Here is a 23,637-nt window from a genome sequence, read left to right on the forward strand (position 1 = left end):
GAGCAGATTCGAACCCAGGACCTCAGAGCGCTGCCGTACCGTGCATGCAGTACAACTACGCCACCGAGGCAGTAACTGGAGATCACAAAATACCAAAGGAGCAATTTGTTCATTTATATGTCATTAATTTCAAGTTCCATACCTTAAAAGAAACCCTTATAGGTAAACATTGTTGTCCGTCTCTGTAAAAACCCTTTTTCTTAGGAACGCGTAGAAATATCAATCTGAATTTATATCAAATACGGTATATATTAGCAGAGAAAAAATCTAACTCAAGAATCTAAGTCAAGACGATTAAAAGTGAGTGAATGAGTTTTCCGAGATAAAAGTCCCGCTATATATTTTCACGGGATAAAAGTAACCTATAAACTTCCCAGGATCTTAAACTATCTCCATACCAAATTTCATAACAATCCGTTCAGTAGATTTTGAGAAAATCGATAACATACAGACAGATAGGAAAAGGGGCTTTGTCTTATAATGTGTTTAGATATTTTGCGATTTCATAAAGGTTTTAAAAATTTAATAAAGAGCAAATGTAAAAGAATATTCTAAAAGCTGTAAAGATCTACTTCTATGCTTATTTTACCTACAACTTTGTACGAAACCCTCGGAGCCAGAGTCCGAGTCGCACTTGTGCGGTTTTTCATTCAAACCGGCTTTGACAATACTAATGTCATAATACTACATTTTCAGACATGCCCCATTAGAAATAATGTCATATTCTTAACAAGAAAATCGTGAAGCCACCCTTTGTCTGGACGCACTCCACCAAATGGCTTTTTTGTAATCGAAAAAAACGTAAAAGGAGTTTTGTTGGGCACTTTCATTCATTTTCAATGGATTTTGTCCAAGATGGCTTTTTCGTCCACTGCAATTATCTGGTCAATGGCTTGCGTATACTTATCTATTTTATGCTTTGTATCACATCTTTAATTATTGGGGCGCAAATGTCACTAACTCATATTTATATTAATACATCGATATATATGTACTACGTACTAGATTAGACGTTCCGAACATTCACTGTGTTCAACTGAATTGAACTGTTATCCATTCAAATTAATTTTAGTATGGTGTCAATATGGATACTTGTGGCTGTGTGCGGAGTGGCGCTCATAATATAAAAACGTTAGTCTAAGTGCAAACTTAGATGTGAATAAAAAATATTGGTGAAATAAGTAAAATTATTTGTTATTTAAGTGAATAAATAGATTATGACGGTGACGTTTTGGTTGCCATTTTAGTTCAGATTTTGAACAAATAGTTTATATGGACGTTCGTATTTATATAGTATACGTCAATGGTATTAATAATATATTATGTACTAGCTTCCGCCCGCAGCTTCGCCCGCGTGGATTTCGGGTTTCAAAAATGGAGAAGATGCTCAATTTGTCGGGATGTTTTTTTTAATTTATGGTGGTATGCAGGTGGTCCGATTGTCCGGTCAGGGTCTGATGATGAGATCCTGGTGAAATCGAAGGAACTTTTAACCATTAAGGTTGCACACGAAATGACGGAAGCTTAAAAAATGGAGTAACTTCTCCCGTTTTCACAACATTTTCCATCACTGCTATGCTCCTATTAATTGTAGCGTGATGAAAAGTATACTATAACCAGCTCAGGAATATGAAAAATAATTGTACCAAGTTTCGTTAAAATCCGTGGAGTAGTTTTTGTTTCTATAACGGTTATACAGACAGACAGACAAAAATTTTACTAATTGCATTTTTGGCATCAGTATCGATCCCTAATCACCCCCTGATAGTTATTTTGGAAATATATTTTATGTACAGAATTGACCTCTCTACAGATTTATTATAAGTATAGATATGCAAAAGTAGCTCAAAAATTGTCCATAACGAAAACATGCATTTTAAAGTAAAACAAAAGAAATAATATCGTGAAGCCAACCAAATAACTAATGATATATTAAATTTTGTGACTGTTCAATTTAGTCGGGTCCGCGATATCACTTTTGTTGAGTTTCAGAACGCGACATTACATTATTATATTCTGTGCTCCAACGCACACTGCTTTGATGTTAGGAACACACCTACATTGCTTAGACAACAGTGAACTTTATACAATAGCAATAAAGCTCAAATTGACTCTACGTATTAGTTAGAAAACGTTTGTATGGGAAATAGAAAAATGCTGTTTTGAGGATTTTCCCGGCAATTATTCGAATTTTTCTCACCTTTTAAACCTTCCCTAGACCTCCACGAATAATTCAAGACCAAGATAAGATAAATCCGTTCAGCCGTTCTCGCGTTTTAGCGAGACTAACGAACAGCAATTCATTTTTATATATATAGATTTACAGGGTCATTTTGAGATTGCGTTACTAAATGAAACATGCGCTAATCCAGAAGTACTAAACCGATTTTGAAAAGTCACTAATAGAGCTTTCTATTACTCCTGAGTGCTATAGGCTGCAATCCCGGAAAAAAATAAACAGGGACGGCGGCGGAGTCGCGAGCAAAAGCTAGTCAACTAGCTACTAATGTTAATTTACATTTTCTTTTTAAATTTTTAATACGCTGTCTCTAAGGATTTTCGCTTGGCCTTACTAACATAGAGCCTTCCTTCGAAAACTAAGATTTCTTCAAAAACAATGCCTAAAGCTTGTCGAGTGTGGCACGTTCGTGGGCCATTTAGTTGGATTGATGACGTCACTATGTCCCTTTCACTGCCACATTTACTGTACGTGAGACATCCCTTAACTAACAGATCGTCTTTTGTATATTTATATCCCACCCTTATATTCTAAGGATGTACAGTTAGCCACAAAAGTAGCTGAACATATTTAAAACTTTAAATCGTCGAATCACGTTCAATTTTTTTTTTTCTTTGTGCCGAGTAAAGTAAACTCCTCATAAGATAAGAACACATAAGTTTTAAGGTGATCTGAAGATTTGATATTGGTCAGCATCTTATGTGGGTGACTGTACATGCTTATATAAGGGAACTTAGAAACACGTAATGCTAAAATTGTATCTATAGTTTAATTGTGTATCGATATATTAAATATAATAAATAATAAATTAAATGTTGGTCGCGGATTCACTCGCGTGGGAAGCCTTTCCCGTTACAAAAATCCCTAAAACCCTGTTAATCTTAACAGGGGATTAGACAGAATAGGGCCCCCTAACGTTACTTATAAAAAAAACTATTGGTCTCGTTTCGTTTGTAACAATTATTAAAAATGATTGTCTTATTTTTGTAACTTAATACGATCCAAAACAAATCAAAAACACTCATTTATACACAAGAAAAGCATAAAAATAACATAAAGACTATCAAATCTACAAAATGCACCCAAAGGCAAAATGGCCGCTATCTTGGAAATGGCGGGAAAATAAAATTTGCCCGGCTAAGTGCAGCCATTGTTGGCCCTTTGAATAAACTATGCGGCCCCGGTTAGTTTGTTTTGTAATTTTACTTATTTAGTGTCGTTTCATAGTCGAGCGAATAATACATTTAGAATAGAAAATTTTATAAAGCAATTTTGTATGCCTCGGGGAATTATTAAAACTTACGAGCCTGTTTTGTTTTTTAATGTGATTCGGGTCTGTTGCTTCATATTTTGAATGGAAGTAGCAATTTTACGTTTAAATTTTCAGTTAAATATTATTGCATACACATACGCATATTATACAGATATAAATATACGCGCACACACACATATACACACAATCGCGCGTTCGCACATATAAACGGCACACACACACGCGTGCACAAATACACACGACCTTAGAGTACTTGTTAACATTTCCATTCGTTCCTTATCACTCTATTTTACTTTATCAATTTATTTTTATTCTCCTAATACAATCTGTGAGTCACTATCCACTAGGTGAAGGTTCCAGGTGAAAGCCAGCGCTAGGCACGGGAAGGGCCCGGCATTTTGTGCTGAAATGAAACCTTTTGGCAGTGTCATAGGATGCACGTTGCTCGAACCATATATGTATCACTTTTTTATCTTGTTATAAATATTCGTGTGCGTCCCGGTATTCTGTCCGAATAAATGTTTCTGTCTAAACTACGAAATTATTTTACCGTTATCTCCCTAAACTGTAGCAATGTTATCCACTCAAATTGTACAGGTGTCGCGCCAAACTGCCAAAATAAACTCCGCCGTGTAAATGTGACTAATTCTAAGCTATATACAACTTGGTACGTAAATCTTTTGTTTCGTTACATTTGCTTGTTCGGTGACAGAGCAAGTTGGAATTTGTTTTAAAATTTATTCCCGTGGAAAGGCGGCCATTTTGTCCCCTCTTACATCCGTTGTTTGAATTCTAAATGGGCTGAAAAGTTTTCGTGCGTTGCCTTTTTTGTCCGGCGGAAAAAAAGTTGGTAATGGTCTCTGAAATTTAATTTCGTACGGCTGATATGCATACTTTTTATGATTTTTACTGTATGTTGATGGATAGGTACACTGTAATATAGTTAATCGAACGTAATAACTACGCAAATGGATTTAGAATGCCAAAGACCATATCAATTAGCAACTTCAAGAAGTGATCGTAAATAGCAATTGCACTGTTTATAAGGAAGTCCCTAACCCGACTTGTTTTACCCTAAAAATCTATGGATCCTACAGGCAACTGCTCTAATATCTAGCACCCAGCTAAACAAATGTTTTCCCGAGTCACTCAGATAGAGATGCTTAAATTTAAAGCATACTTCACTTTCCCAAAAATTTTCAGATCGACCTATTGGAAGTGGCCCGCATCCAGCCTCCTGCGAGTTTTATAAGGTCATCTGTCCATCCTGTGGGTCGATATCCGATGTTGCACTTGCAAGTTCGTAGCCGCCACTCCAGAACCTTCTTGCTCCATCAGCCATCAGCTCTGCGAGCTATTTGCCCTGCCCACTGCCTCTTCAGCTTGAGCTAATCGATGGGCTATATCAGTGACTCGTTCTTCTACGGCTCTTCTCATTTCTGATTCGATTACATAAACACCAATACAATACAAATACGTTGTTTTTCATTCTAAGGCTCCACAGCTAATAAGGTTTATTCCTCAATCGGCAAGTTAACTTATGAAGATTTATATAATTTAACATTCTTCACCGGGCGAGAGTGCTAAGCGCTGTTGCGCGTCAATCAACAAACGGTTCTGCACTTTAATCCATGAAATACTTTCAATAAAGCTTTGCGAAGTTTTATTTTTCGATTAACTGGTATAACACACACACTGACGCCTTTTATCCCTGAATATTACACATATATTCGTACACTCACTTTTGCCATTGCAAGAGAGATAATAGTCAAAGGCGCATCTGGTGCACTTGGTTTTCGCGACGCGTATTTCGTTACATGATAGTGGGCGAGTTTATTGCCATATAGGGTAACAATTTTAGACACTAAGCTAATACTGAGCAGAAAATCCCAAATATTAGTTTGCCCGACCCGGAATTCGAACAAGATCTCAGACCGCGCATGGAGTACACCAAGGCAGTCAATTTGAAGCGTAAACGTCGTAATACTTTCATTATCAACTTGTAAATTTTGACTTACGTCATAATTATGCAGAGTAACTATCATGAGTACAATCAACTGTTTAGGTTGTGATGGGGGCCCTATATGTGTTTACACGGATGTGTAATTTGTCAAGCAGATATTAGAAGTGGTACTAGTTATTATAATGAAAATTATGTTGACAATTCTTAGAAAACCTATAGAACATATTATAGAGAAACTAAGATGAAAGTCCCACGAGATTTTCTAATATAAAAGTTACCATAGTCTATCTATGCCATCCAAATCCATTCTGAAGTTTCTGCATTTATTTAATTGACAAAATTTCATTTTTTCAACATACCAAAATGTTTATATTTTATGAAACTAGATCTAAAATGATGAGACCCATATTTTTTCTTTTTTCGAAATGCAGATATTTTCATTCATGATTTTCACTTTGAATTTTGTTTTATTCTAAAACGACGTAAGCTCCAAATGACGACACATATACGGCTCAAAACGCAATGACCTTTGCTTTGCAGTAAAAAAAAATGAAGTGACAGTTTTTTTGTTTCTGTCTCTCTCGTTGAAAGTGACAGTTGTGACGTATTTATTGTAATATTGACATTTGACATTGACAAATGACGGTGTCTTAGTTTTTTAAAATAAATAATAAGGTGGACCAAGGAACTATTCATTCAACCGTATATGTGACGTCATCAAGCATTTTTCGGTTTTTAATTTTTTTCTCCGAAATTAAGTATTAAAAACATATTAAAAATTCATAATCGAACTCAGAGTAGAAAAATTAAGAAACGGTATTTTTGTTTTAGGCACGTTTACATTTTGAAATGTTGTCAATTACAAGGGCAACCAATGGTATAAATACAAAAAAATTGTAGATTTTAGTGTATTTATTTATTTATTTAATTACAAGGACAACCAATGATATACGTACAAAAATAGTAGATTTTAGTTTAAATAGTAAATATATAAACCAAACATTAAAATCTTCACCAAGTTTTACATTAGATTTCTTTTACCCATACTAATACAAATCGATCAATTGAATTGAAATTCGGATTCTATAAATAAACGTGTCAAGTTATTCACGTGTTCGGGTTTTAGGCTTTTATCCCGTGGATGTGGGCGGGGATCCGTCACTCTGTGTAGATGACACGTTTCGAAAGAATTTAAGTGTTTTCAAATCCTAACCGTTAGTGGATTTTTAGAGATTTTTAGAGTTTAATATCAAATATGTGGTATATCGCGAACTTTGACCATAGGCTAATGTGTGAGGTCTGGTTGTTCATTAAAGATTAAAGGGCCTGTTGTTGTGGCTTGTGTTATTTTGCTGGTGGTAGGATGTATTTTATGTCCATCCGGATAGCAATCACCGTATACAAGATGTTAAAACTCGTCATAGTGCCGCATGTAAGTGTCGCGTTCTGGGATCAGCCTGTGTATATCCAGTTCCAATAGGCCGGCATAATTGTGTCGACTGTCAAGGGGTAATCATCTCTCGTCAGTCGACATTCTATTGGACCCCACTCTCTTATCATCAGGTGCAGTAGGGTCACATTGGCGTGCACATATAAAAAAATGCAAATTCTTTACCAATATTGCTAATTTAGAAGTACAAGTCCAATATCATATTCTACGTAGACAATGTATTAAACTATTCTACTCATCGATCATTAATCGAAGTTAAACATCCACGCGATAAATTTATTGCTAGCTTTGCCAAATCTATAATTTCCAATTTTACTAAAATTGATTTACACGAGTAAATAACACTTCAACGCAAACTTACTCTCAACTTTACTTAGATAAATACATCAGTCTAGTATTGCCAACTTTGATACATGTATATTAGCAATCACAGCAAAATGCCCAACCTGATCGTAAGTGAAGTGTGGTCCAATAGAATGTCGACTGACGAGAGATGATTATCCCTCGGCGGTCGACACAAATCGACCTGTTGGAACCGGGTATACACAGGCTGATCCCGGAACGCGACAATTACGTGGATCACTATGGCGGGCTTTAACACCTTTCGTACGGTAGCCGCTATCCGGGCGGATATAAAACACATCTTATCAGCAGCAAACCCGAACCATGTTCAGCACAAAATCATTCCGTATGTACACACTCATAATACGTTATTGCCGCAGTCTGAGACGACTGTACCTGCGCTGTGTCTACGGCATTGTTCCCCGTATGCCTTTTTTAAAAGTGCAACAAAGCCACAAGGCATGCACAGTGATGCCTACACACTGTGATAGACAGCGCGAGCTTTGTTATGGCTTATATAGGATGTTCTTTTTGAGTTTCATAGATAAATATACTGTTAGGTTAAAAATATTTTTGTGGTGGTATTTGTGGCCCTTTTTGCAATAAAAAATAGCGTTTGACAGGCCGAGGCAGCCGGGCAGTGACAGTTGCGTCGGTCGTTTGGTTGGTGAATTATTTGTGGAACTATTTCTGTAGTCAGGGATAGTTCTTTTTATTTTAATCAAAATCGTTTGAGTTCCTAATCCTATTTTATTCCATAAAATTTAATCTATCTAACTATTTATAGTAATAAATGTATGTTAATGTTCCCTATAGACTCCAACATAGCTGAAGCGATTTTGAAAATTTTTTTAGATAACTTTTAGATAAATTAACGAGTGATTCGGTGAATTGGTTGGAATAGGATCACCAGAAGTCATCAGGATATAGATATTTAATTAATACTACCCGTTTAAAGGCCGGGTCACTAGTATTCAACAACAATATTTGTAGTCCTAGAATGACGAATGGTACCTCTGGCTACCATCAGTCGCATTGTTGCGCTTCCTATTAATCATGGAAGTCGATATTATGATAAAACAATAGATTGCTGGGTCCGCATTATGCTGCTCACTTTTGAAGAATCATTGACAAGCAATAGTCTGGCAAACAGACAACAATACGCACTGCTTCATTATACTGCAACATAAAATAAATGTTTCAATACTTTTTCTTCTTACGTCAATTAATTAAGATCCCATATAGAACATAACTTTTTAATCGCCAGCCTCTGTTTTATGAATGTTAATTCTGTGGTACTTTTCATCCAGTAGCGATGCTTCATGTTTATATCTGCCAAACTTATTTAAAGTTATTATAATAAACTGTCTTATAAGAAAAAATACCTTTAAAACCGATTTTTTTAAAAGTATTAAACATGAAAAAAGTATCACCATGTATACAGCAATAAGGCAGAGTGCAGATTGCTTTGTGCAGTATCATTTCGATATAGGGCCGGTGAGGTAACATTATGTCATTTGCTTTTAATTACTAGGGTACGGTTTTTATGCGGACGAAGTTAGGCCTATAATCTGTGTATAGTTGCTTAACTTAATAGGTTAACCCTAATATTGATAAAAATTTATGAAGAAATTCGGATGTTTGTTAGAACTAAATGTTGAAATCGCTGAATGGATTTGGATGTTATTAGTTACACAGATAGAACACGACCTGGATTGTTATATAGAGTTTTATTCATCATCTGTTTATCCCGGAATATTGTGACTTTTATTTAGGGGAAATTCTTTACCGTTTCGAGACGCAAGTAAACTAATTTGTAAAATGTCAGTCATGTGCCATGGGATTTAACTCATGGGTTTAATTTTCAAAATATCTCTAGTGCTCACCTACTTGGATTCAAAATTATAATATGTTTCTAGATCTCTGGGTTTGATGTCTGATTGCAGCTTTATTAATTACTTTGTGCTATGAATTTTATTATGCACATTAACCCAAACTTAAACTTAACCCGATTTTGAAAAGAGCAACACCAGAGTTTCTTGCCCGTTCTTCTCTGATGAGAACTGCTTTCCGAACTGGTAGTAGAGTTAATATTGGCGGAATCTAAATAATGTATAACAGTTTACAGGTTCAAATAAATTATTTCATTTCAATCCAGTATTGATTTCTTCAATCTTTGTTGCAGGCCTACGTTTAGAAGTGAACACCCTGTATCTGATAATGCTGATTTTAAATTGTCTTCTTACTTCTTAATAGTTTAGACTTGACTTAGCCATTGAGGTGTGTCTTTGGAATCGAACTAGTCACTTCTGTTAGCAGTCAGTTATACTTGCACTATACTATCGGAACATTAAAGCATCCGTACGCGCTGAAATCCGATCAGTGACCTATTTCTATTGATGTTTAGAAACTCGGTTTCATACAACTGGTAAACACACAAATAGTTGCTGGTTATATTAACCAAATACAGTGAAATTTATGTTTATACCTTACTAACTTTTGCTCGCGGCTCTGCTCGTGATAAAGTTTTTTCGGGATAAAAATCCCGCTTTATTTAAGGGATAGTAGGCTACGCACTAGCAGTCAGGAGTAATATAGCTTCCAATTAGTGAATCGGTGTGGTAGTTTCTGAAATTAGCGTGTTCAAACAAACAAACTCTTCAGCCTTATATATTAGTACAGATTCAGGGACTGAAAAAAAGGTAACAAACATCTACCCACGTCACAATTATTTCTATTTTACTAAGGTAAGTGAAGAGGTCCTAAAAATATTTATTTAAACTGTTCTTTTTACGTATTGTTATCCATTACTGTCTTACTAATGAGGTTATATACGTTTATTTTAGTTAGATACAGCGTTTTGCTTTGCTATGTTGAGTGACATTTAACGTCATAAATAAAATAAATGAGACCATAGAGGAATTGTTTTTGAGTACAAAAGAAATGGAGTATGTTGGCAAGATATAATAAAAAATAAATGTGCAGTCAGAATTTTTGTTTATATGTAAATGACAAAGCTATGACGAGTTATCATTTTTATAAATCTTGCATAAAATCATGGACACAACACGTAGTAAGTCACAAACATTATATAGATTATTCAACAAATTGATGTTCATTAATGAAATGAAAATGAACATAAGAAACGAAATTAATTACTTTAAGATATATAAATCTATGAAGTTGAATGAATTGATTAACAAATGCTAGATAAGAATTATGAATCGATGTAACTAACAACACACTGATCACTTGATATAAATACCTATTTCCCCAAATTTAACTGGTCGCATAGCTTAAGAGTACGCTGTAGTGCATAGAATATAATAGTCAATTAAAACCGCCGAACCTTTTAGTCTAACGCCGCAAAAATCAAACATGCAGGCAAATCCGTTTGCGCGCGTGAAAAGTGCTCCCACGTAGGTAGGGGGTGCAGTATCATGGAATAAATATTTTACAGAAGGGACACGAGGAAGGCTGCCATCAGAGAACAATAGCGGCGTGTTGCAAAGCTGGCCACCAACATCTGAAGTGATGACCACGACCGCTCTGTCAAGAGTGATATAGACAAAGAAGTCTTACCCCCTTATTCATAGACTTATTTGTCTAAGGACGGAGTAAAGTTGTGATAACAAGTCTGTTTCTGAGTGCTGACGGCATGGCAGCCTTCGCAGTGCGTAGCCATTGGGCCGTTGTATTTGGCTAATATTGAGATACAATACGTCTATGAATAAGGGGGTAACTCTATAAACTGACTTCGAGGGCTCGGTAGCATAGGTATTAGAGAGGAGTTTACAAGAAGAACGTTCCGGGAGTTTTGAGCAGTCAACGGCTGGAGAGACGGTCTAAATACGAAAAGGCTAAAGAATTGTGCGACTTTTGAGATAAACTTTGTAATATAGTGTATCTCTGTTACGCTTCTAAGTACTTAAGTATAATACAGGAGATTAATTTGATATACTATTTATAAGACTTTCAATGATAACTGCGCTGGTGGTTATCTAATTTACTTTCTCATTTTATCAATTATGAATAACAAAAATTTTTGTAAAATTATTTTTGTCTTAGACATTCCAGTTTCAAGTATTTCCTACATTAAATACAGCGTACGTACAAAATAATAAAATATGTATTGAATGAAAGTATTATGTAATAATAATTGTCAATTCTCTTTGACAATAATTTTAAATTTTTCATTCGTATTTAAACAGTCTAGCGCTCTACATAATTAAGATCACTGCCTTACAGAATAAAACCTACCTATTCCTCATAATTTAAAACTACAAAAACTCTAATGTCACACGCCTTCGCTATCAACCGCCAGTTCTGCGCAAACTATTCTTTAGCCCATTGTAGTCGGTTATTTGCGGATTTCACTGGGATAACAATGGCCGGCCAATACCCGGGGCTTTGTTTTCACTTATCCGGGCACACTCAGGCTCGTTACTCAAATAGCCCTTGCGATGCGTGTAGCTATTGTTTTGTTTTGTCAGAAGAAATGAACAAATGCCTACTGATTAACGTAAGAGCTGTCAACTGGACGTAATTGGAGGGTGCTGATTATGGGTGCTGATTACGTCTGGAACAAAGTGCATTGTGTGGTGCTACTTATGCTTAGAATGCCTTCATGATTGCTGGTGGTAGGATATATTATCCGCCCGGATAGCGACCACCGTACACAAGGTGTTAAAGACTCACCATACTGGCCCACGTAAGTGTCGCGTTCCGGGATCAGTCTGTGTATATCCGGTTCCAACAGGCCGGTATAATTGTTTCGGCTGTCGAGGGGTAATTCATATCTCGTCAGTCGACATTTTATTTGACTCCACTCCACTTACCATCAGGTGTAATGAAGTATTTTTGCCGCGTACCTATAGAAAAAAAAAGTAAGTATGTGGAGTATGTCTCGTTCCTTGGTGGTTGTAGAGATATTTTATGCAATTGGGTAGATCTTAAGTTTGATTTAGTTTATTATTTGATATGTAACACAAAATAATAAGATGAAAAAGATTTTTTTCTGTGAAATCAGCATTAAAATTGGTTGAAAGATAAAGCAGTTATTCATAATTGAAATATTGGTGTGAGCAGAAATGGGAGAGTGGTGTAGATATCTCGCTGTCCTTTTCTCACTAACACCGCGTTATGGCCAATGGCACTAAGTGACGTCACATTTCACTGTTACTGTAATGTGACAGCTTCCCTTTCCACCAAATTTTAAAGCTTTATAACTTATTTATTTTTGTGTGGATTTTGAAAATTCTTTTTCCGATAGAATTTGGATGAAATACATTTTTGATAAATGTATTTTAAAAGCATTTCTCAACTACCCTATTGAATGACGGGATGTGCATGCTGATCGCCTGGTGGTAAGCGATACAACCATTCTAAACAATAGCAACAATATAAAGAACTTTGAACAAAATACTGCGTGGCACTCCATTGCGCTCACCACCCTGAGACATAAGAAATGTTTATTCATTCGTAGAACTCAAATGAACTACAAATACAATTCATTTTGAGCGTGGAAAATTAAAGGATTAAGTAAAGACAGGAGCTACTTGCGATTTAAGCAGTGAAGATGCAAAAAAAGTTGAGTAAATTGCCTGTGGTGGTAATTTTCATTGCTAATAAAAAGGATACATACATTCATAATTTGTAGGTTAACAAGTATCATATTTCGCTGGTCACTATCGTAAATATAATTTATGTTATAATGAAAATTTTCGTGTTGATTAAACTTTGAAAATACAATGAAACAAGTTTCCTTGACTTATCGTACGGGGCTATGGGAAATTTGTACTTAAAACGACAGAGAATTATATGATATGCATAATTATTATACCATAGTGTTTAATATTTACGTAACCTACACTTTGTACTTTAAAAACACCGAGCTTGAATGATTTATTTATTTGAGGACCTCCAACGAAGGATCAACGCAGTTGGTCATTAACTCTCGCACCAGTCTGTTGGTTGTTGCAATCATTGTGAAAGTTAATTTTATTTTAATTAAAATAGCTTCAGTTCCCAACAATAAAACCTTGTAATAAAAAGCCCGCGATTTCATTCTTGCGATTAGATAACACACGTTAGCATGCATCAAAAGCAAAAGCCTTTTCCACTACAAAAATCCTTTAATCCCTGCAATCCATAATGCCATATGTGCGACGTCAGCGCCATTTAGAAAATCAGATTAAACAAAAAAATATTTCCTACGGGAGCACATTAAATAAATAAAAAGTAGCAAAGGTTAGTAATAAAGGTTCTTGCGTTTACTTCTAATAAATATCCAAACATTTTCATCGATTTTCGCATTTTTATTATCAGTAAGTAATGAAATAAAAAATCAAGTTCTCATTTCAAACTTCAAACTTCAAAATTCACTAAATACCTCCAGTGTATTCGTCACCTTATTTCCAATACGACATTGACATTTAACAATATCCGACGCAGTTGATTGGATCGTGTCCGAAACTGTCCCGTTTGTACCACAATATTTGTACACCGCTCTGACATTTTCCAATTGCCGCGAAATAGATACATGAGTTGGAAATTATGGAAGGCTTGGGCTAAGGGTCGAGGCTTGGATAAAGGTTACATCGACTATAGTTCATAAAGGTTTATAATATATAGGCGATGTATATGTACTACGTACTAGATTTGGCGTTCCGAACATTCACTGTGTGCACCTGAATTGACCTGCAATCCATTCAAACTGAATTTAGTATGGTCAATATTGAAAGCTTGTGGTTGTGTACGGAATGGCGCTCATCTCATCAAATTTGGATTTGAATAAAAAATATTAGTCAAACAAGTAAAATTATTTGTTCTTCAAGTGAATAAATAGGTTATAACAGTGACGTTTTGGTTACCATTGTAGTTCAGATTTTGAACGAATAGTTTATATGGACGTTCGTGTCTATAGAATATACGTTAATGTATATAGGTTTATGAATAAGATTGATTTGCGTACTGTTTGAGGGCACTTACTATAAATACATCAAGGTGTAGTTGTCAATTCTAAAGTATACATCAGCTCAGTGACTTAGAGTATGAAAGTAGATACAATACATCGAAGTAAGGAAGAAATAGCTTTCTATTGTTTACTTTTGTATTCTCTAGAGAAGGAGGTAGAGAGAGATTTGCTGGTGGTAGGATATATTGTCGAGAGATAATTATCTCTCGTCAGGCGACATTCTATTGGACTCCACTCCACTTACCATCAGATGCAGCGGGCTCAGTTTGTTGTGCCCGAATAAAAAAAAGGAAAATATTTTGTGTCGGGTTCTCTTTCGAAAATTTCACCTTACACGTATGGCCTTCCAAAATACGTCAATGTCAAATCAACACGTACTACACTGATCTCATTAAGTAATACGCAAAATATTAATCTTACTGTGGACAAACACCATCTTAATTCTTGATAGAGTTCAAAACAAACCCGATTACTGTGGATAGACCATCATCATTTCAGATATAGTTCAATTCAAATACAAAAGGCACAGTCACCTCGGAAACCCTTAGCCAACATCGCAAACTTGCAAAAATACAGATTGTTTTTACATCTATGGATATAGAAGTACGCGAGTGCTCTACCGATAAATAGCATCAAGCAACCGTACAATAATGAAATTTCCTCTCTTCGGCCGGCGAGCGGGATGCGATCAATTTATTTCGTTATACAACAAGAAAAAACGTAAAAGCCACAGGTTTTAAAATATTCCTTGTGTTTTGTGATGTGGAAATATTGACTTTATGTTTATTACAAGCTTATTTTATTGTAATAGAATAAAAATAAGATGGTACGTCAATACATTTTCTGTTTACTACCATTTAGAGATTTTCATGAAAAGAGTTGATTAAAGGAGAGGTTAAAAGTCTGCAATGCATCATCGCTTTCTCGGATGTTAAAGTATTTGTAGTGTTCAATGATGGTTTACCACAAAGGGAATCAATTGTATATTTTTCCAGTATAGTAATCTGTGCCTCAGTATGGCAATTGTCTTCATTATTGTTAAGTCGAGTCTGTTTTGACGAGACATTAACTTCTCCAATCCATTTATAATTAAACCTCAATGACTTACTCTACATTTTTACGCAAATTAAAATGTTATTTTGACATAAAATATTCGCCAATTTACATAAATGTACTTCAACATTAAATAGCGAAGTATCAACGCACCCAAACCATTTTCCGTCGAAATAGATGCGTCCAAAAAACAAATATAAAAAACTTAAATCCGAATATTGTGAGGGCAACTTAAATTCGCATCACGCAGTTGCGAAACTATTAACGTTTAGTTTGAAACTGTTATTTCAGTTTTACAGCGGGGCTCGTCAGTTTAACGAGAGGTACTGAGTACATGTACTTATTATATGTTTTTTATAGATATAGTTTGTCATGCGCGGTCACTTACGAATCGCACCTCTACGATTTATATTGAGGGTCGTCATGGTCACTTTAGGTTATGGAATCATCACTACATAGTATAAAACAAAGTCGCTTTCTCTGCCCCTATATGTGCTTAAATCTTTAAAACTACGCAACGGATTTTGATGCGGTTTTTTTAATAGATAGTGTGATTCAAGAGGAAGGTTTATATGTATAATAATAACATCCATTAAATAGTCAGCATTGCACCCGTGCGAAGCCGGGGCGGGTCGCTAGTAAAGTATAAGGGAAAGGCATGGTTTTGCAATATTTGCCATGACGTACAAAAAAATATATCAATTTAAAATGCTGGTGTTTCCCTTCCTTCAACGCTGATGGAAAGTGTGAAAATTTCCTGAAAATTCTTCAAGAATGTCGAAGTTTGCCAAACCACATTTGGCTATTTTGGTGGATGAAGGCCTAAAGCATCAGAATCTTCGGATTCTAACCCCATATTATCTAGGCCGTAAATTATAGCATTCAATAACTTGAATACAGTCTTCAATTTAGTTGAAGCACTCTATAAATACAGCCGAGTGGAGCGGTATTAAATAATGGTATATTGTGTAAATTGCCACAATTTCGCCGTAAGTATCATTTATGTAGGTGCCGGCGGACCGGACTGAAAACGGACAGCGTTCCTTGAAGCACTCTCCTCTGAGACGTGGAAGTGGCTTTTGTGTTTTAAATCGGTTTTAAAATGTCATCTATAATGTGCAGGGACATTTTGACGTTGCGTTAATAAATGAAACCTGAAAATCAATGTTAATAAATAACTGAAAAAGGCAAAGGTGGTTCTAGTATCAGGTTCTTCTATTAATTAATAGGGATAGCATGTACCACCGCTTTACGCCTTTTCGAGTGTAGATTGAGATGTAACACATACACTTCGCTAGCTATGTTAAGGCTTGTGCCATTTGAGGCGACAGTATGGTCCTCTATCGGTTACAAATCCAAACTCCGAGCTGTTAAGCAAAAAATCCAATGTCATTTAACCTCACCCGTGGATTGAACTTGAAACAGCAAAACAGTTCTTCCACAACTGTATTACACACTAATGAGACTGATAAAATTGTACCTATTGATATCTCAGCACAAGTCATACGGCATAGATAGAATACGGCATAATTGTATCGACTGCCAAGGGATATCTCTCGTTAATTATCTATCTGAACCCTGTTCGGTTTAGGAACAGGTGCAGTGCAGACTTTGCTATGCCTATAATAAAAATACTGTAAGTGGCAAATAAAAAGTACCTATCTATAATAATATCAGCCCTGTATATACTGTCCCACTGTTGGGCACGAGCGTCCTCTACTACTGAGAAGGAATAAGCCTCAGTCCACCACGCTGGCCTAGTGCGGTTGGTAGACTTCACACACCCTCGAAAATTTGTAATAGAGAACTTCTCGGGTATGCAGGTTTCCTCACGATGTTTTCCTTCACTTAACGGTGAAATCAAGCGATTATTCACAAAGGATACACACGTAATTTTAGAAAAGTCAGATGTGCTATTGGGATTTGAACCTGCGGACATTCGTCTCGGCAATCCGTTCCACAACCAACTAGGCTATCGCCGCTTTTTACATATTTATACTAATACGTAAACTGAAGAGTTTGTTTGAACGCGCTAATCTCAGGAACTACAAAACCGACTTTAGATTTATTTTATTAATAGGAAACTACATTACATCTCATTGTTATAGGCTACTTTTCATCTTGGGATATAAAAAATAAAATCGTGTTAAACAAAGTCCACTCCACACTGGCGATCTGCTTCCACGGAGCGCTGTAATTGAAATCGCCTGACTGAGAAGCGTTACAATAGATCTTTCACAAATGGAAATATAAAAATTTGTAACACATCTAATTCCCCTGTGCTCGAGTGGTAAAATGTTAAATTTTTGAGTTGCGTCGGTGGAATAAGGTAGTTGAAAAATTTATGTAATTCAAAATCTAACTAAAGAATTATCAAAATCCATACAATAACTAATAACTTATAAAGATTTGAAATTTGGTAGCAGTAGCGGTCCAATAATAAGTAAATTGTGACGTCATTGTTTCATCGGCTATAATGTTGTGAGCGTAGGAAAGAGATAGGGCGATATCCTCACCTCCCTCTACTTTCGCTCACAACAATACTCAAAATATCAAATACTGCTTTATTTCTCAGCCAATTTTAATGCTTATTTCACAAAAGAATTTATTTTTTATATTATTTTCTGTTACATATATAACAATATAAAATATAAGAAACTATTGCATTGTGTCTCAGTTTAGAGTGTTGAACTCATAGAGAACTCATTAAAGAAAAATAGATGTAACTCGGGATACATCATGCTTAAAGATCCGCTTATGTCAAAATCCTTTCTATAAAAAAATCGGATAAAAACGAGTATAAGCAATTATTTTACATACGAAGGCAGCGAAGAACACCTCGGTTAAAAAACAAAGGTAAATATCGATTTTCCAAAAAAGTTCCAAGTAACACTTAGTTCTTAGACCTAACTCGAAGTTACCTACTGTTATCTACTAAGAAAATTTTCGACATCGTTAAAATTAAAATAAACTGACACTTACTATTTAAAATTAACTTAGCCCAGATCTAGCACAATGAACTGCCAAATTGTAAAGTCACTTTAGAATATTAAAGAGCGTCGTTAAATGCAATATTAATTTCATTTCTTTGGATTCTTGAAATGATACGCGAATCAGGTCAACGTTTGCAATAAAAATTAATTTTACCACTGTTTTATCATAAAATTGAATACAAAGTGTTTGTTCGTGTTATGAATTAATTGCTAAGTTGATTTACATGAAGCTCTGCCCATAAATTATGTGAAATCTTAGATCATCGTGTGATAAATTTCATGCAACAGTTTATAATTTTTTTGTGATTTATATGAACAAATCAGTGAACCAACGCCGTGTTTGCATGTCTCGTGACGTTGATGTTGACGTCCAAACGGAACTGATGTTATTCATTAAGAGAATATCAAAGAACGAAATAGTCTTAATTTGATAGGAATTTGTTAAGATATAAACACGGATGTAGGTACTTCAGATTTACATGTTTTGTCTTTTCATGATAGAAGTCCATTTCTTAAAAATGTTTCAAATACGAATGGATTAAAGATGATATTAATAAAATATACAACCTAGAATATCAAAGAACGAAATAATCTTAATATGATAAGAATTTGTTAAGATATAAACTCGGATGCAGGTACTTCAGATTTACATGGTTTGCCATTTCTTAACAGAAGTCGATTTCTTAAAAAAATTAAATACAAGTAAATTAAAGCTGGTATAAGATATATAACCGGCTTGTAACGTATTGAGCAAAGTTGTTGTTCGGGCCGAAAAAAATATTGTAATTATTACCTTCGCTTTTTATATGTTAACATATTTTCGGCACTAGACCTTTAGTGAAAATTTGCCGTATATTTGAATCCCATTCTACAGATTTCCCTTCCATATCAATCCCGTTGTTCTCATATATTTTTAGAAAACTTACAATTTTAAATTGGTATAGCTATCGGATTCAGAGGTGACAAGTACTGCCAATGAGGCGATATTACCAAACACTAATTTGAATTCGTGGTCATTCCTCGTCGAAGCGGTATTTAGCGTAAATATGTAAAAAATGGCAGGCCGCTTGTCCGAGGGTATATTGACGCGCATTCCGCTCCTTCCTGAATATCAGATGACCACAGTGACGTCATCGGACGCTATTGAGGTCATCTCTGACTTCATTATTTAAGTTGAAAATGAATTAGATTGAATAGAATGACTGTCTCGGTGTCGTAGTTGTACTGCATGCGCGATATGGCAGCGCTCTGAGCCTCTGAGGTCCTGAGTTTGAATCCCGGGTCGGGCAAAGTAATATTTAGGGTTTTCTGCTCAGCATCAGCTTGGGATCTGGAATTTGTACATATCAGTTGACTATGATGTTATATATTATGTATAAATAATAAATTAACTACTTAATTCTTTTGCGCAGATATCGATTAGGATAATTGTATACGTAAGCCAAAAACTTCTGCAAACTCTCGGAGGAACAATAACCAATCCTACTCAGGTATAAATATAATCCATATTCATTCGATTTTTAACTTGTCGCACAAAACCTTTATGGCTGTTGATACAAGATGGCCGCCTACTACAAAGTAAAACAGAAATCGGTCAACAGTTCACGTAAATTGTAGTATCGCTAAACGTGCAGTTACGAGGCGTGTTAAAGTAAAAATTTCATCGTTTTATGCTTTTACAACGTTTTACAAGGATATTGCTTATTACGACCAAGATTGGGTGTTCTAATGATTCAATTGATGGTGAAGAGGATTTGGATTATCGATGTTTTAATCAAAAACTTAGTTGTTCAGGTATAGGAAAAAATATTGTCATTTTAATTAAATTTAAAAAATCTATAACCGTTGCTGAATCTATATATATAAAAGAATCCCTATTTCCCTTGGTTACGCCATCACGCGTGAACGGCTGGACCGATTTCACTATTTTTTTGTTGTGTTTATTAGGAGAAGGTTCTTATGAAAGAAAATTTAAAAAAAATCGCGGAATATTAAAATTTTTTAAGAAAACTTAACGAAAATATTAATTTTATATAACTGTCAATTGTTTGAAATAACTGTCAGCGTTTGACATAATGCGCGCTGCAAATTCATAGTTAAGAAGGGACAACGTCTGTCGGGTCAACTAGTGGAATATAAATAACATTAAAAGCCAAAAATTCCTTACATTATTACAGGGTCATCTAATTAGTAAGTGTCTTAATTTGTTAAATTTAAATTAATTATGTTATATTATTTTATGCAGGAACCCCCAAGTGAGTAAAGGCCTTCTCCGAATACCCATTTTCTCTCTCTTATGCTGTTTGCTTCCAATTTGGGTCGACTATTCTTTTGATCTTATCTTCCCATTAGAGGTCTCCCTCTGCCTCTTTTGCCTAATAAGCCGCTCTATAGCGTTATTTTTACAGTCTGTATGTCTCGCTATGTTACCTGCACATTTCCATTTAGTTCCAGTATATAGCTCCAGACATTTGCTTTATTTTGGAATATAGGTGACGTAAAATTGCAATTGAATTTTGTTTTGTTTACCGATCATCATTGGATTATAACACACAATTACCTAAAACAAAACTCGACACACAAGCGTTCCCTCAGGCTCGAATCATTTGTAAGTTACCCGCGCAAATAGTAGCCGCGGAAATCTTTAAGATGTTTGATACTGTACCCAGCTTATAATAACAGAAAATTTCGTAAGTAACTTACGTAAAACTATTTTCTAACGTCTTAAAACTCTACGAATCGATATTGGCACGTCACTAAGTTATAAAAATACAGGTAGGGATGGTTGTTTGCAATCGTAAACCGCCGACACCGTCAGTGCTACAAAGACGAGCTGGCACTAATGAGCTGCGACTATGTATAGCGAGGTTCAGACCCAATTATAATATGGCACAGTCGTGTGAGTCGGGTTGCCGTCTCACTGGACTTTGAGAGTGAAGAAACAGAGTGCACCTGTGTATTGCACACTCTTGTGCACTATAATATCTCCTGTGTGGCTGATTTCCGTTGAGATGGCCGCCGTGACCGAATTTCGGGTAAGAAGGAATCAATCCATCATATTGAGTTCCTATATTTGCAATTTTAAATTAGTATTTAACAGTATAGAAGGCTAAATTTGCTGAAAGGGAACTAGACATGTATAAATACGGTCTGCAAATTGTTCTAATGCTAATTAGATTTTTCATAAATAATCTATAAAGGGAAACCGAAAGGAATCAAGTTATATGAACCCTTTGCCACTGGTATCTAAACACCGGGTGGATATAAAATGTATCCTACCACTAGCAAATATAATATTCTAAATGAGGCATAACGTCTAAGGGGCCTTTCTGGTATTACGTAACGCAATTTGGGACAGGGGTCTAGTAAAATGTTACGATGCGTAACAGACGCGGGAGGGGTATCGTACAAAGAGTTATGTAACATTGGTATTTTAATTTTAAAACAATAACAAAGGTATTTTAGCGATTTTCCGGTATTTTGCGTAAAATAATTGTGAATATTCCAAGATATTTTGTCACTTTAGAGTTATATAATTAGAGTCATAGAAAAACGTTACAGCGCGTGGAGTTGGGGGGGGGGGGTCAAACATCTTCAAAAATTGCGTTACGTAATACTTGAACGGCCCCTGAAGATTACAAGCATAATCACTACCATACAGAGATTTGTGATTAATAATTAATTAATAATAAGTATGTCTTAATTTTCACAAGTAGTCGTAATTCTTATCACAAAAAGAGCTATCGTAGCAAAGATTGAAACTAAAATATAAAATGACCCCGACGTGATTTGAACACGCAACCTTCTGATCTGGAGTCAGACGCGCTACCGTTGCGCCACGGAGTCGATGTTACAAGCTTTGATAATGTTGGTACCGTTGTAAGTACGAGAAGTTTTAGTTATGGCTAAACAAAGTATTACGCACTACATTGTAGCCAGTGTGACTACTAAAGATAAGACTTAACATCTCATGTCTCAGGATAGCGAGCGCAGTGGAATACCAAACAATTTTAAAATTGAAGGTGTTGTATGGTGATTCTACTGTTTATGTGCAGTCGTATAGCTTACTATCAATCGAACGGCAAGCTCGTCTCGTCATTTAAATCAATAAAAAAACTGGATACTAACCGCTATTAACAGGTCTCCCTAGAAATCTTTAAGGTGGGCATTTGTTCAGCATTCATGTATTCCCTGGTGTTAAAGATAGTATTATGCCTTTTTCTTTTCAATTTTGAGACCAACATAACTATATTTTACTATTACAATTATTATTAATTCTAAATAACACTTAAGATCACTTATAATAACTACGGACATTTTAAAAAATAGAGATAAAATTCTGGCATTAACTGGCAAATAACGTTGTGATATAGGCCCTAAAAATATTTTCCTTGACATTGTCTGTAGTGTTTAGCAATAGGAAGTGAAGTTTGTTGAGTCATACTAACGATTAGATTTTGATGGCTCGTACCCGGATAAGTGCTAAGGCGCTTCCAACAATAGAAGTGAGTGAAGGACAAGAGGGTTGACCTTGTCCTGACCTTGACCTTTGAATAGGTACACCCTATTGAAGATAGAAGTATTTTACAATAATACGGTAAGGAATTTCCAAGCCCATGAAATGAAATTGGTCATTTGAATACTATTTAACTTACTATATACTGTTCCTCTATTGGACTCGGGTTTAGAAGAGACAGAAGTAATACGCAAATTTGTTAATAGTAACTTTGAGATAAGGCAAAGAACCAAATTTATATTTAACTTTAAATTATTACAAAATGTGTCAGAAATATAAGAATAAAATGTTAATCTATTTCTTATTTATTTATTATTAACCGACTGCTAACGGAGTCTACAATTCAATTTAAATGCACACATGTATATAGTAAAAGTCTTTTATGTAATTGTAACTCTAGTTACTAGCAGTCACAGCATGTCTTTTATTTTATAGTCATTTTATTGTACAGGGTCATGGTGATATTGCGTTAATAAATGAAACCAGCTATTTGATACTCCTCTTGACCTCCGGTTGAATTGTACCAAATTTTTCTACGTAATACTTTCATCAAAACTCCCAATTTTAGTTTTCTGCTTTATTTTGATAATTTTGTACGAATATGGCGTGTCATCATCATCATCAGCCTATATCTTTATCCACAGCTGGAATAGACCTTCTCTAATAAACGCCATTGTACCCTATCTTCGGCTTGTCGCATCCAGTTCTAGCCAGCAACATTTTGCAGATCGTCTCTCCATCTAGCTGGAGGGCGTCCTATTACCGAATATGGCGTGTGCGTGAGTATTTGACTGTAAGTATGATGTCAACGACACAATGAATTATCTTAGAG

The 23,637-nt window shown here is 35.4% G+C and overlaps 1 non-coding gene across 1 annotated transcript; it reads right to left on the reverse strand.

The window, feature by feature from the left end:
• Positions 1-22,063: 22,063 nt before the first annotated feature.
• Trnaw-cca lies at positions 22,064-22,135 on the reverse strand. The gene has a single exon. It is a non-coding gene; the product is annotated as a tRNA-Trp (tRNA).
• Between the last annotated feature and the right edge of the window lie 1,502 nt (positions 22,136-23,637).

This window comes from Manduca sexta, chromosome 3 (assembly GCF_014839805.1).
Source record: "Manduca sexta isolate Smith_Timp_Sample1 chromosome 3, JHU_Msex_v1.0, whole genome shotgun sequence".
In the NCBI taxonomy this organism is placed as follows: domain Eukaryota; kingdom Metazoa; phylum Arthropoda; class Insecta; order Lepidoptera; family Sphingidae; genus Manduca; species Manduca sexta.